The sequence below is a fragment of the Euprymna scolopes genome, chromosome 27, assembly GCF_053919585.1.
Source record: "Euprymna scolopes isolate OS-2025 chromosome 27, ASM5391958v1, whole genome shotgun sequence".
Taxonomy (NCBI): Eukaryota; Metazoa; Mollusca; class Cephalopoda; order Sepiida; family Sepiolidae; genus Euprymna; species Euprymna scolopes.
The window spans coordinates 38,380,722-38,397,923 of NC_136508.1; positions in this window are offsets into that span (position 1 = coordinate 38,380,722).

Genomic DNA, 17,202 nt, shown 5'->3' on the forward strand with positions numbered 1-17,202 from the left:
ATCAAAACGTGGATTCCATGAACAAAGCTTCTTTCTTAGAACTGCACGCCTGTAGAACTCTGTTCCGTCTGCCTGCTTCCCACCTGACTACAACTTGGATGTCTTCAAGTCCAACGTAAACAAATTCCTAATGAACCACCCCCTTAAGTAAACACTTCATCAAATCTCCATACTAACGTACTGTACTTGCAATGACCCTTATCCCTGAGTGGCTTCCGGGCCTTGATAAGTGGTGACCACCGTGTAAAAAAAATAAAATTAAATTAAATAAAAAAAATAAATAAATAAAAAATAAAAGGTGAAATATAATTGAAGAAACATATTTCCACATACATATAATATTCTCTCTTGGTTGAACTGAAGAAGCAAAGTTTCACTTCCATAAAGCAGATGATGATTTCAAAAGGAATATCATCATTAGCATTAGATTCTACAGACTGATTTAGAAAGCATTGTGGAATTTCCACGGGCTTCTGCTTAAAGATAATAATCCCCATGAATTTCAAAATCGGTAAATCAACATCTGCAACAAAAATATATGAATCGATACTCTTGTTCATGTTTAATGTCCCCACTCTCTTCTGTCAGGTGACAATTGAGGTGAATTCTGAAGAGATGGGCGAACTTCTAAAATGTCTCTTATCGTAAAAGATGATCGCCCCCCCCATTCCCATCTCCACCCCGACATTAAATCCACTTTATATCTCATCCTACATCATTGACAAGTTTAGGTCAAAATGCGATCGACTTATCTTGTCAGTTTTCTCATTATATAAATCTAGTCAGGGAACACATATCCATTTCTCTAAATCGCCATCTTTGTTTTTCTCTGTCAACAACAACAACAACAAGCAAGAGAGATTACTTTTAAAACTTATGACAAAAGAATAGAATTATTTTTTATTGGAATCCTTTGAGATGAGTAATTTGTATATTTATTAAGATGGAAAACTAGTTAAAAACGAAAACTTGGATTTATAAAACCAAAAAATCAAAAATCAAACCTTTATCGCCCTTCTGGGTCTGTGACGCAGTGGATAGAGGCGTTGGATCTCTATGGTTCCAGTGAGCATTGTCTGGAGATAGCTGTTTCAATTCTACCAAAAGCAGGCCAGAGGATGCTACAATTTCATGATTAGGCATGAAGTCTGAAGGGAATGGGGGGTGCCAGGGGTCGTCCACTTGGTCTGTTCCCTAAAACTAGTTGCAATCACCACAATACCGCATTCACACTATGAACTTAAGATATTTAAAATCTACCCAGATGAGATGAAAATGACATATTTACAATATTTACAATGCTAATACAGGGTGACCAAAGAAAAAAAAAAAAAACTAAATGGAGGCCATCTAAAACATATGTTGTAGAACGGAGAAAAAATGGTCAAAGACCCTAGTGTTTTGATGTGATGTTTTGAATATAATAAACTAGTTATGACCAAAGTTTCATTTCATTCGGATAAAACACTAAGAAACGGGGCCTAATTAGAGTTGGGCCCCGTTTTGGGGGGCTCACCATGTGTATATATATATATATATATATATATATATATATATATCTCCATTCATGTGAAATCTTTTTATCATTTTTCTTTTACCTCCTATTCCCCTTACCTCACATTGTATCATTTTTTTTGTTATATAATACCTGCCTGACAATTAAATGTATTATAGTTTTAATATATAAAGCGCAAACAAGTAAATAAAAAGAATAGAACTCTTATACAAGGGAGATAACTTAACATTGCTGATGTCTTCTTACGAAAGACTACAGTGCAACAAAGAAACACAAAGTAAGTCTTCATTGTGTTAGATATTAACTGGGCAACGGTGTCTGGTCTAGAATTATTATGTTTATTCAAGCCTCGAAGTTTTGTCAATTAAAATATGTTTTAGAATAATAAAAATATATTTATAATAAACGTTTATTTACATTAATTTAGCAATATGAACTTAAAATGCTATCATAACAATTTAGTTGACAACTTAAAAATAATGACATGTAAAAACATCAGGTGATTATCTTAGTGACATATACTAATGACGTCATTTACAGAGGGAGATGGTACTTTTGACATGCGTGGAAATTAGTTAGTGTTTAGAACTTAAAGGAGACAGACAGAGAGTTGAGGAGCTGACCGGTTATACTGGTTCAAAGCACTCTGGAAAACAAGCAGTCCAACGCCTATCAAATATATGAATCAGTATTACATTTCTAAGAGGGGGGGAAAAAACTCTGGAATAAAACGTGGCCAAAAATACAACCTGAGGCTCTGTTGTTCCTGGAGAGAATTTCCATTGCAGCTTTTCCGTCAAGCCAACCCAAAGATGGACCAGATATATTCCCTGATTGGTCATATGTTGAAAACCTAAATAGTGTTGTGTTTCGACCTGACACTTAGGACTCACACGAAAAAGAAACATGGATACAAGTCGGAGAACAATAAAAAGTGTATTTAACACAAACGTAAAATACGAACGTAAAATATGTGGGTTGCAAAACAATTGTGTTTGCGGCTTTTTAAGAAGTCCAAAAAAGTTCTTTTAACGTCTTGAGTGACGGTTCCTTTCAAGTTAAGTAGAGAAATGGAATAATACGTCTTTTCTCCACTGATGTTCGTACGAAAGAGGGCGTTTAAAGAGTCTTTAGTCCCGCTTAATGAATAGGTTGCCGTGATTGGTCGATGAGTGACACCTTTGGCCAATGAGACAGGGCCTTATTCAAATTGTAAGGAAAAGGAAATAAGATGAAAAGGAAGGTAACTCTAGTTTTTTTTTTTATAATAGGTGTTATTCTCCTTTTTGCTGCAAACGCATTTATGTATACTAGCAGGACCTGTGGAAATTCCACAGGGGACTCCTTCATATGTAATGTATTGATGTTAGCATTCTGAAGATGTTCAGCATAAATTGAGATGCTCTGATATTATTGTAGCTCTTTTGTTAAAACTGCAAAAGTATTTATCTAAGCTAGCAGGGACACCCGGCATAGCCCGGTTGTAAATTACACTTAAATATGACATTTTAATTCTTGCAGATTTCGTATATATTATTATAGAGTTAATTTTCTATCGATTTTTATATAGTATAAAGTTGTGATTTCAAAAATAAAAAAAAACATGCCCATATGACATATGAAGGTGCTTCAGCTTGAATTGAAACCGGAACCAAAACTTATGAAATATATATATATATATATATATATATATATATATATATATATATATATATATATAAAGTTTTGTGGTTCAATTTTAAATTCTGAAAAAAACAAAACATAGAAACATATATTCGATTTAAGAATTTATTGCTTGATAAAGGAATCTATAGAAGGGGTTATTTTAATTTCCTTGATCCATGGATTTTCAACAATGGCTCATATCATCAGAGGAAATGAAATGCAGTTAGCAAAATGTTCAGCTGCGAATGGACGCTATTTTGCTTTTCAGCACAATTATTTAAAATAGTTTTTGGAGTGGTTGTGGATAATTATAAGCAATAAATTCTTAAATCGAATATATGTCTCTATATATTTTTTTTCAGAATTTAAAATTGAACCACGAAACTTACATGATTTTTCATCTGAATTTCTATCAGTGTCTTATCTCGCTTATATATATATATATATATATATATATATATATATATATATATATATATATATATATATATATATATATATATATAATTTGAGTTCTTTTAGCTATAACCGAAACCGTCTTGATAAAATTATTTATAAAACGAATAGATAGCTGGAGTGCCATCAGCTATAATCGAAACCAAAGCTTATGAAGAATTCTTGGTAAAATTATTTATTATAAGAGATGGAAGTCCATAACAATTAAATGACTTGGATGTAAGCGTGACACAGAAAATAAGTAAATAAATAACATGCACGCTATCGTATAAATATATAGATTATTGCCCAGTTATGAACCGTATTTAATTGTACAGACAGACACAATGAACTCTAGATTAGACGATCACAATGCTAGGCGGTCATAGACAAACACGCGTATATACACACGTACCACAAGACGATAATTGAAACTCATTAATATATACACGACTTGCCTCTCCCTCCTATTATACAGATATCAACAACACAACAATTGAAACAAATCTTTCAGAAGAGGTTCCCAGCTTCATCAGACAATCTGTAACCTTTTCTCGACCATTCATTGTAAAAAAGATGCCCCCCCTACTTTAAATCAGCTTCGTATCTCAACCCACTTGTATCATTGACATATGTAGGTTAAATAGATCTCGATTTATCTAAAGTATTTTCCTGTAGCGCAATGGACAGTTTTTTTTTGTTTTTGTTTTCTTTTTACACAGTAGTCACCACTTATCAAGGCCCGGAAGCCACTTAGGGATAAGGGTTATTGCAAGTACATTACGTTAGTGTGGATAGTTAAAGTGTTTACTTAAGGGGGGGCGGTTCATTAGGAATTTGTTAACGTTGGACTTGAACACATCCAAGTTGTAGTCAGGTGGGAAGCAGGCAGACGGAACAGAGGTGTTGAATCTCTTCGGTTCCAGGTGAGCCTTGTCTGAAGATAGCAATTTCAATCCTACATAAAGCAGGCCAGAGGATTAGTCGGCCAAAACGTGGTAAGACAATAATTTGCATCACTCTGCTGAAGGTTTGGATTAGCTCACATTTCAGCCAAATGACCCCCCTCCTGTTTTTTGTTTTTGTTTTTGTTTTGTTTTTTTGGTCCCCCGACAAGGTAGGGATTGGACCTAGTAATTCACTCTCGTTCGTCCGTTTGGTCGTTTGCTACACTTTGGATTTTTTTTTTTAATTTTGTACAAATATTAGTCATGGTGAAAGTAAATTCTTTGTCAGAACGGGTTTCCTGGAATAACTGTGGTTGCCCCTGCTAGGGGCATTATAGGGGTAAAATTGTCTCCAAGTCGTTCATCTGTTCATTTGTTTGTACTTTTCTCAATAACCACACCTTGGATAATTTTGAAATTTTACACAAACATTAGTCATGGTGAAAGTAAATTTTTCATTCATGGAGGGGGATTGTGAATGCTCGGCTTGTTTTCAATGCAGCAATTCCTTAGTCCTTAGTGCTGAAAATCTTTCTACTCTAACAGCTTTTTTTTTCATTTGACTTGGAAATTCCCTCTCTGCTTCCACGGATGCAGGAATTTTAATGTAATGTAAACAATCATCCTGTTACACAACTCCTTATTTAGGATAGACTCTAATCACACTAACCATTTATGTATCAATATGCCTTTTTTTTTCACTCTTTGTCACCCCAAACAAGGCATATTGTCACTTGGAACGTAAGGGATCATATCTAACAGGGACTCTGGGGAGTTGAGCAGCAAGATGTCTGTTCACATTGCATTTAAACTTCTGTGGGTTAGATTAGTCGGAAACAAGAGACACTAAGAGAATTCCAAAGTCTAGAAAACCGAAGGAAAAAACTATTAGAGTAGAAGGCTTTCTAGCATCTAGGGACCTCAGCAGTGAAGAGGTGGAATTTTGCTGCTTGACGGGTTAGTCGGGAGTATATGTCTATAAGTTCACTAAAATTCATAGTAGCCTTTTATGTCCTAGTGGCAGTGTATCTAGTTTTGGGTTAATATAAGTTAAATTTTGTATGAACTTTTGTTATGATGAGGTGCAGAGAACTAGGTATTATGTTATTCGTTAGATGCACAGCTAGGGATTAATAGTGATTTGTATTGAATGCAAAAATGAGCACAAATTTAACCATATTCTAACATCAATTTGGCATAATGCACTCCTTTAAAGTCAACGGGCAATAACTTTTGCACGCTTTTTTTTTACTGGCTAAAAAGTCTAGTCTAACAGTATTTTTAAAACTCTCTGCAACTCATCAGAATATTTTTTTGGCATATCTGGTTGAAGTATGTGATCAAGCATTCGGCTTTTTTTTTGGGGGGGGGGATTTTTTTTTCTTTTTTTTTTTCTTCTCCATTTCCTTTCTTTCCTGCTGTTCAATTAAAATGGATTTTCGAGACTTTTCAATAGCAGCATGAAGAACAACTTGTATCAGCAAGAATTTGGTCGCCAAACAGACGCTTTTATCTACGTTGTCTTAATTACCATTTATACGTTTACGTAAGTTCACTCATACAAATATATGTATGGCTATGTGTGAACATATGTTTGTACTAAAACGCGCGTGTGTGTAGGTATTTTGGTATTGACATTCAAACGAATGTCTTCCATTACAAATGTATATTTGATAGTGCCTATATTTGTTGTTATACTAACACTGAGTTAATAAACACTTGTTTCCATAAGGTTTTTTCCTATATACTTTGATTACACAAAATACAACTTAAAATATTCCTCGGTTTTGGGATTGATTTATGTTTTTTTTTTTTTTTTTTTTAAAAACCTCTATTTTAATTCTTCTTGACGTTTCTGAATTTTTTAGATGAGGATTGGTTATTAGTATTATTTGGATTTATTAAACTATTATTCTCATCTTGAGTGTGATTTATTGATTGTCTACAAGGACCCATGGCGCAGTGGTTAGAGTACTTGGAAAAATCAATTGTAAAAAGTGATATTCTCCTGAAGGTTAGAGGTTCAGTCCTCAGGTCGAGAAATCAAAAAATACAATTGCAAATTACTTAGGACTTCTATTCAGTCATGGCTGACAGGACAAGAGTATGCTACCCCCGTGAAATAAATAAAGGGTTCCGTTCGAAATTCTGTCCAAATTCTCGAGTTCCACAGAAACATTCCTAAGTTCAATAAGATACACTCGGTCGGAGGTTACATCAACTAAAATGCTGTGAAAATGACATTCAAGATGAGAACAGAAGTCCGAATAATCCAAATAATACGATTAAATTTGCAATTTACTCACCAAGTGATTCATCTCTTAGAAAGTTTCTGTCTATCACTTTCACCCTCTCTTATTGTACTTTGTTTGATCCCCCGTCTCTGCTTTTATCGTATGTGGTGTCTGTCACTTTCACTTCCATCTCTCTTTCTCTGTGTATATTATTAGTCGGAGGTAATAAAGAAAGGATAAACTAAAAAGATTGGAGTAATTCATTATAAACAAAAGACAATATCATGGCAGGTAGCAATACTATTTAAGCTGTAGTTGGAGAGAGAAAGATTAGTGAGCAGAAAGAGACTAATTTTGAATTTTCTCTTGCAATTTTTTCCACATTTAACTGTCTTTGCAAACTCTTGACTCAATCTAATCCGAGCTTAACAGATGACCCAATAGGTCACATTTTCTTTACGATATTTTATAACATGTGAGAATCAGAATTTAATAATTTTAAGAATTAACTAATGATCTTCCAAATCACATCCTTAGATCATTCGTAGACATTTATGCTGATGACACTACCATCTATGGTAGCACATCTAAGACTGTAAACGACAAAGTTCTCTCCGATTCTCTCTCCTCTGATCTTGAGCACGTGGTACAATGGGGAAAGGAATGGCTGGTTACTTTTAATGCATCTAAAACCAAACTTTTATCTTTACATCATCAACGTTCTGATCCCCATCTGGCATCAATTGAAATGAATGGCTCTCGGTCTTGTGGAGGCCTCATGTTTTGACAAGCTTCTGGGCTTGACCTTTACTCCTGATTTTAAATGGAACAGGTACATCAAATCTGGAAAAATGGTCGGATCCTTCTATCAATCCAGTAGATATCTCACTGCTCATGTAATTCTTTATCTATATAAGAGCCAGATACATCGAAGGATGGAGTACTGTTGCCACATCTGGGCAGGAACTGCTAGAAAGGGCTTGTCCTGCCTTGATAGAGTTCAAAATAGACTTCGTAGCCTCGTAGGAGATGTCCTTTTCTCTTCCCTGCAACCTCTTTCTCACAGAAGAGATATTGTGAGTTTGTCTCTGCTTTATTGTTATTTTTATAGCAAGTGCTTGACTGAGCTTCAGTCTATGGTCCCCCCTCGCTAAACTTTCACAAGAAACACTCGTCTAGCTGAAAATACTATTAATAATTCCGCCCCCCCCCCCAGTCTTTATCTGTGCCTAAACCTAAACGTAGATTCCATGAACAAAGCTTTTTTCTTAGAACTGCACGCCTATGGAATTGTCTTCCGTTTTCCTGCTTTCCAGCTGACTACAATATGGTTGTCTTTAAGTCTAATGTAAACAAGTTCTTGATGAGCCGTTCCCCCTTGAGTTAACAAATTTACCGAATTTCCATTACTAACAATTACTATATTGTTCAATTGACTACTGTACACTCTTAACCCTTATCCTCGAGTGGCCTTGATAAGTGGTGATGCCTATGTAAAACGTGCAGTTTGAAATTTGTTATGCGTTTCTGATAAAGTGGGAAGAATTGCTGTTATTTTTTTTTGAGTAGATGGCATATGTCAATCCTCTCATAGTATTGATCATCAATAAACTATTTTAGTGTTGACATTCAATGCATATTTGGTTGTGCCTACATCAGTTATTGTACAAAAGCTGCGTTAATCAATGTTTGTTTCCTTGAAGGTTTTCTTTTTTAATCACACAAAATACATGCTAAAATTTTCCTCAGTTTTTGGACTGAGTTATGTTAAAACATGCTGCATACTCCCGTTGACACACTGTTCTTGTTAAATCACCAAAGTTTACCAGATTTTTTTTTTTTTTTACATAGGAATCACCACTTATCAAGACCCAGAGGCCACTCGAGGGTAAGGGTTAAAGAGTGTACAGTAATCAATGGGAAAATATCGTAGTAATCGTTAATAGTGAAACTTTGGTAAATTGGATTACTTATGGGGAACGGCTCATCAAGAATTTGTTTACGTTGGACTTGAAGACGACCAAATTGTAGTCAACTGGAAAGCAGGCAAAATAGTCCCACAGGCGCGCAGTTCTAAGAAAGAAGCTTTCTTCATGGAATCCGCGTTTAGGTTTAGGCATAGATAAAGAGTGTGGGAAACTAATTATAGTGGTTTTAGCTAGACGAGTGTTTTTCTTGAAAGTTTGGCAAGAGGGAACCATAGATTGGAGCTCAAACGAGCACTTGCCATGAAAATAATGATAAAGCAGAGACAGGCTCATAACGTCACATCTGTGGGAAGGTGGTTGCAGGGAAGAGAAAATGGCATCCTCCACTAGGCTACGAAGTCTATTAGATGGGTTTGGGAATACTAGGTACTGCATGCATACTAAGGTAAGCGAGTATGTACAATATCTCAAGAGGATCGACGTTCCTGCTTTTCACAGTTCCCAGGTCACCATTGAGTAAAGTGTAGCATCTATTAACCTCTCTCTTCTATTCTAAAGGATAACTATAGAGAGAGTAGATGAAGTTCCACAGCTGTGGTGAAGGCCATATATCTAGGAAAGGGAGGAGGGAGGCTCTGTCGAAAAACTAAACCGGATAGGGTAATCTTCTAGTGATGACGTCACAAACAAAGCAGCCACTTCGAGTTTGTCATAAATCAACACGGAAGTAGTAAGGCCCCAAAAATTGTCATAAGAATACTCCTGATCACTAATTTAAAAATCAGAGCTAAAATGCTGAAAGGACCGCATTGCTTTACATTAATGGTTCTCAACCGGGGGCTATGTGGACCTCCATATTAGATGCAATGTTACTATGGGTTCAGATTTCCTTAAAAAATGAACTGCTGATATTTGTTCTTTAGTTTAGTTTTCATTACTGAAAAATACAGTAAGCTATAGAGGTTCACCAAAATACATTAAAGAGAAGAAAACCATGATTTACAAATGACTGATAACGACTGCGTTACATCCTTGCGGATTTATCTGGATGTAAACATATTTATATCAGTTTTAATTACAGCAGTCGAATTAGCATAGGTCTATTCAGATTTGTTTCCAAAGAGATAAAAGCTTGATGCTATCAAATGCCTTAATAAAATAAATATAAAACAATGAACACTTTCCTGCCTTTCTAGTTACGTGTCAATCCAGACTTCCTCCCATGATTCAACTTCCTGTGGACGTAACTCTAGTTCTATTCTTAAGTTCGAATGACATTTTTCTACAGCTGCAGTTTTTGCTACAGGATGTCTTACACCCAACCCGATCAAACTTATGTCACACCGTGATTTGTTGTCAGTTTCAAAGCAAACAAATGTTATCACGTGTTTCTAGGATTATTCTAAACCTACTTGGACAAATACAGGTAGTAATCAGATAATTGTTTTCAAATGAAAAATCGTACACCATCAAATTAAACTTTTATGCAAATAGATTACAAAATTTATCAGAACTATATAATACTAGCATTTCAGCCCGGCATTGCCCGGGTGTTTGGAGGTGTATGTGGAGCAAAAAAAAAAAGAGTGCTCAATTTTTTTAACTTTGACCCCTATTATGACCCCTTAATATTTATCGGTTTGGGCTCAAATCAACTTATTAAGTTAGATCCATGTCCAAGGAACCTATATCTAAAATTTCAAGTGTTTACACTCAAAATTGTCGGAGGAGTTTGGTAGAGTTCTCAAAGGTCAAATCGTTGAACTTTGACCCCTTAACAGCCAAATTTCTGGCCGAAAACTGATCACAAAGATTTTCCCAAATCTTCGTACCCTGTATATCAAATTTTGAGTCTGTTTACGTAAAATTGACAGAGTTATTGCGTAGGGAAATGTACACACACAAACAAACACAGACACGTTCACTTTTATAGATATATAGATAAATGTTTTTCATATCGCACACACATATTAATATCAAATATATATTATTTTATGATTAATATCATATATATATATCATTTTATGTATCTATTTTTAATATTTACCTATGTATCGAACACTGTCGAAATAAAGTAGAGCTAGGTAATAGGTTTTGAACATTTTGCAATTAAGCTACACAGAATTTTCTGCATTTCCTCCTCATGAGGATCTGTCAGGCTATTGCCTGCTGAATCCTTATGTGGATGAAATGCAGAAAATTCTGTAGCTTAATTGCTATGGATCTTTTCAAAAATTACTAATATATATATATATATAATATATATATATATATATATAAGCTCTTGTACCCCCTCGATGTAAATATCTCTGACAAGCAGCAAAATCTCACCCCCACACAGAAGAGATCCCCAGATGCCAGAAGTCGTTTACTCTAATAGTTTCTTCCCTACTACTTCTAGATTTTGAGCCTATCTTTTGCAAATTTCATGCAAAGCTAATTTATATGTCTGGCAGTGTTCTTAGATATGTTTTGTACAGAAATTCATCCGCTAAGTATTGAAAATCGAAAAAATCTGATCTTAAAAATAGCCTTTCTCTCTTATAGATTAAAAAGAATAATACTTACAGGGAACATTTTACGTTACACCGGACAAGGTGGAGGGGGGGGGTAATTAATTTTAAACTAATCATTTCTTCTAAAAGAAGAAACAAATTTATTATAATCTGGAAATATAGCTCAGTGATAGAGCATTTGATTACAGATCGAATGATTCAATGTTCAAGCTCGGGCATACCTCACCATTTTAGTTTAATTTTTTTCTTATTAATGAGTTCAATTTACGATAAAAGTAGAGGTAGCATTTAAAGTCGCTGCAAGTCATTTCTCCGTTTGCATATTTTTAAACTAAACATTAATCAAAGTGGACTTTTTCAGGGCATTCATTGTCAAGCCCAAATATCAGTTGACGTGATATTGTAAACGAGACTGATTTTAATTAACGACATTATCATTATTATTTTTAACTTTTTTTTTGGGGGGGGGGCAAATTTGTCCACTGGGAAATTATTCCTCGTAATAGATAATATTCAATAGAGAATTGGTTCTATAATAATACATACGCAATCTGCATGAATTAAAATATGTTTAAGTGTATTGTACGACCGGGCAACGCCAGGTGTCCAGCTAGCATATATATATATATATATATATATATATATATATATATATAATGGATACCAATAAGAAACCCGTAATTTCAGTTGATTAACTCGTTGGCCAAAATTTGGCCGGAAGTTTGTTTTCTATTTCGTTTCTTTGTTTTTTTTTTTTGTTTTTTTTTCTATTTTCACCATTGCCCAATCTTGGAGGCGACAAAACTGTCCATTTTTTTGGCTCCAACTTATTATTTGATATGAAGAAAAATATTAGCTTTTGGATTAAATTCATACAATTAAATTGTCTATATCTTTGATGGCATCTCTTCAGCTGTTAGCTTTCGTGGAGGGGTACGTACACACACACACACACACACACACACACACACACACACACACACACAGCCCATACCTCACCTCCTCAAACACAATATGTGTATTTTATCTATTTATTTACTCACGTTCACCCCAAACAAGGCAGATTGCCACTTGGATATAAGGGGCTACTATTTGGGACCGTGCCTAGGAAAGATTAACAATTATATGTTGGTTTATGTAACATTTAAACTTCTGCATATCAGTACAGTCAGGGAAGCAGGTAGCAGGAAGGGAATTTCAAAGTTTAGCTGTTCGAGGGAAGATCCTATTAGAGTAGAAAGCTTTCTGGCATTTAGAGATCTCAACAGTGAAGGGGTGTGATTTTGTTCTTAAGCGGATTTGTTGGGGATATGTATGTCTGGGAGGCACAAGTTTGACCCTTATTATGACCCCTTAACATTTACTGTTTTGGGCTCAAATCAAGTTATTAAGTTAGATTCATGTCCATGGAACCTATATCCAAAATTTCAAGTGTTTAGACCCAAAATTGTCGGGGGAGTTTGGTGGAGTTCTCAAAGGTCAAATCGTTGAACTTTGACCCCTTAATCGCCAAAATCCTGGTCAAAAACCGATCACATGGATTTTCCCAAATCTCAGTATCCTATATATGAAATTTCGAGTCTGTAGACTTAAAATTGACAGTTATTACGTAGGGAAATGTACACACACAGATACACAGATACGTTCACTTTTATAGATATATATATATAGGGAAATATATTTATTCAATTATATTTCACCTTTTGTTGATCCCAATCCTTTAATTTATGACGTTCGATGTAACTACAGAGCATATATCAAATAAATGACAAAGTCTATATTCCAAATTTCAAGATGTTGACCATCTTACCGTTTATTTCCTTATGAAGTATTGAAATCAAAGTTTTTAGCTGCCAAATATTGTTTCATGCACAAAAAAAATCCATCATCCTTTTTCCCCACTGACATGCAAAATGCGTACAAAATGACTGAGTCAGTAAAAAAAAAAAAAATCCTCTTCAATCAAAGAAAGGCGAGCTTTTTATATGTTCAAATTCAACATATGCAAATTAAAACACGTTTCCAATTTGAGCATATGTCGCCTTTTCGTGTTCTATCGATCGGGTTTCGAGTTTTGAGCGTCGCACATGCCATCTTTGGCCGCTTGTTTCCGTGACTGTTGTTACACCTTAAGTACCTTGACATGCACATTTCTTGACAGCACCTGTTTCGTATCGCAAAATCATTCATATAATTATTATGTCAATCAATTAATTTATTTTGCCCTTAACTCATCAGAAGTAAAAGTGCTTACCAATTTTAAAAGACAATGACGACATATGGGCATGATTACAAAATTCGAAAATCAGGAGAGAGGTTCCAATTATTTTTCCATTTTGTTACGCCATCTTTTAATTTTATTTGTTATATATAGTGTTTTTGGAAAAAGAAATCAATTATAAGGAAAATCCGAAAATAAGAGCATATTTATATATACTTTTTTGTTTACAGAAAGTTTTTAAATGAGACGAGTCATTGGTACCGTCAGTTTCAAACCCGATAATTAGGACCGTTTTAGATATATCGAGCTCTCTTCGGCCAATACTCAATGTATTTTTACACAATCACTTGAATTAAAATAAAACGTAGGAAAGTCAAGTATTATGGTCCAGTTGTGCTCTAGACAGGAGCAATCATTTTGAACGCGCTCCTGTATTATAAAAGAATCCACGGTTGATATTATAGACTGTGCCTTTCTGCTTGTGCGGTGATAAAACTTCTGAAATGGACTTGTGATGTCAGATTTCATAAAAGTGTTTACATTACTCCTATTCGGATTTCCTTCTTTAATTGGATTTTTTAATTTATCGATTTCTGATACTTATCAAATGCATTCTGATACAAAACCTACGTAAGAACACTCCCAGACACATCAAGTACCTTCGTGTGAAATGTAAAAAAAAAAAACATTGGCCCAGCTGTTACGGAGTCCATAGGGAACGAATTCTCACACAGGCATGCCATGCACACACAGTCACTCAAAGTTCTTTTTATGTAACCGAATATAGTTAGAAGATATATATATATATATATATATATATATATATATATATATATATATATATATATATATATATAAATATTATTATTATTATTATTATTAATTTTGGGACAATAAATCAGTATCGCAATCATAAAACTTTATGCCTATTTTTCGATGCCAAAAAACGGTTTCTTGTTTGCTTTTGTTAAAAAACGAATTTTTTTTTTTTTTGCTGGTACTTATAATTAAATGATAGATATTTATTGATTTCAAGCTACCAATAAAACTTAAATGTACAGATCATCTCCTACAAATGCATTTTTTGAAAATATCTGTACATCGTTTCCGAGTCTTTTAAGGTCATTAAAAAAAAGAAGCAAAAAAAAAAAAGCAAACAACACAAAACAAAAACTATATATATTTATAGATGTAAAAAGCATCGGAATCTATAATCGTATCAAAATCGGGAAAAAAAATATCTGAATCGCCTCATCATTATATATATGTTGTATTTTACCAACACTATAATTAGTTTCGACTTGGGAATTTACCTGGATTTACTGTCGGCTCCTATTACCCTTTGGACGGTTGCCATTTTTATCCGGAATACCATTTTAAGGATTTATTGTTGACTTTTTAGAAAGATTGAATTTTTCTTTGTTCATTTTCTTCTTCTTATATTTTTCGTTTTTATATGCATTTCCGTATTTCTTCTCTGCCCTTTTTTTCTTTTATTGAATCTTATTTACTTTTTAATGATGCCCATTAGTTTTTAGTGATCTCTATTATTTTTAATGATCCCTCTTTTTTAATTATCCTCATTATTTTTTTTAGTGATCCCTATTATTCTTTTAGTGATTCTATTATTTTTCTTACTATTATAGTGTAACTCGGATATATGAGACGTCTTCTCCAGACCATACGGCTCTTATATCCGGAGTTCTTTTATATATATATATATATATATATAATTATTTTTTTTTTTTTTACTATAATAATTAAATACCTAATTCCAATGAAATAAGAAAAAAACATTAATTGGGAGAGGTGTCATATGCTCTTTATTATATTTATTATATAACGCTATTATTATATATTATATATTATATTATTTATTATATATTATTATTTATTTATTATATAACGCTATTATTATATTATTTTTTAAGCTCCATCGTACCTGTTGAGCTTCACACATCTTGATAGGTCTACATTTAAAGAATATTTCAATACTTCTTTAATCCCTTCAAATATATATATATATATATATATATATATATATATATATCAAGAATGAAAGTTCATATAGAAACGGTGTTTTAATTTGAATAAAATAAAATACGCATGAAGTGCACTTGAAAGCCAAATCACAACGTAATATTAGGAAAATAAAGAAATATTTTACTTGTTCGAATTTATCACAAATATATTTCGAAGGTAGACTCCATCTTCAGTGTGTTCTTAGTTTCTTTTTTTAATTTCTTTTTTTTTTTCTTCCTTGCCATGTTGTAAATTTGGAGAGAGAAGTCTGTATAGAGCCGCGCGTTGTATCTGGCGGTTGTATTTTGAATTGTTTGAACTGTGCGCAGGTAACGCGAGAATAACGTCAACAATGAGAGTTGCGTTATTCTCGCGTTACCTGCGCACAGTTCAAACAATTCAAAATACCATCGCCAGATACAACGCGCGGCTCTATACAGACTTCTCTCTCCAAATTTACAACATGGCAAGGAAGAAGAAAAAGAAAAAACGAAGAACACACTGAAGATGAAGTCTACCTTCGAAATATATTTGGGATAAATTCAAACAAGTAAATATTTGTTTATTTGGTACTTGTGCATTTAATGAACCAGACGTAACTCAGCATTTGCTCGGCTTTGTCCGACGCATGACGTCAACAGCTCGGGTTTTGCTGCTGTCTGACGAAAATGATCATCAGCCAATCAAAACGCTCCGCGCTTAGTTTCAACTCGACGCGCATGCGCGCGCGTCGATCAGCAGACGAGAATTCCGATATGGGCGTTCGAGATGGCGGCGACTAGGAATCTGCGGCGCGAATGTGGGCTGCGGTCACGCCACACAATTGTGGACTGGAAGAATTTCCTGCGAGATATAATATGTCGGGATTACTTTCTCAGGAATCCCCGGCAGAGGCCATACGGTCGAAATCGACGAGTCTGTTTTCTTCAACCGCCGGAAACACAACGTCGGTAGACGTTTAACACCGGTCTGGGTCCTCGGTGGATACGCCGACCCCGCCGAAAAAGAGTTTTTTGTTTTGTTTTGTTTTTTTTTTTTTGGTTAACGTAACAAATAGGAATTACGAAACCCTCCTTCCACTAATAAGAAAATACATTCTGCCGGGGACCACGCACAGTCGTATCAGACTGTTGGAGCAAAGTGGGAGGAGAGGGGTATCACTATTTAACGGTGAACAACCACAGCCTTAATTTTGTAGATCCCGTAAAAAAAAAGAAAAGTTTTGTTCCTTTCCTTTTTCTTACGATTTTTTTTCTTTTTTTGTACGTAAATAGTTGAAAAAAAAAAAAACGTTTCATAAAAAACAATTACTTACTATTATTTGTTTAAAAAAAATTGATCCTACAAATATCATTTTTGTTGGTCATTTTACGTAAATATTTGAAAAAAACAAAACAAAAAACGTTTCATTAAAAAATAATAATTATTATTTATTTACAAAAATGTTTAATATGTATTTATTTTGCAAACAAAACAATTTCAAACAATTATACTAATAATTAAAAAAAAAACATAATGAACGATAGGTTTTTGCTTTTTATTTATTTAATTTTTTTTGTTTCTACATTTTACAATTTCATTGTACAGTTATTTTGTTGTAGCGTTGTTTTTATTTTATCGGCAACGCTCGGTTTTATCCGGCTGTTGACGTCATGCGCCGGACAAAGCCGAGCAAATGCTGAGTTACGTCTGGTTCGTTAAATGCATAAGTACCGTTT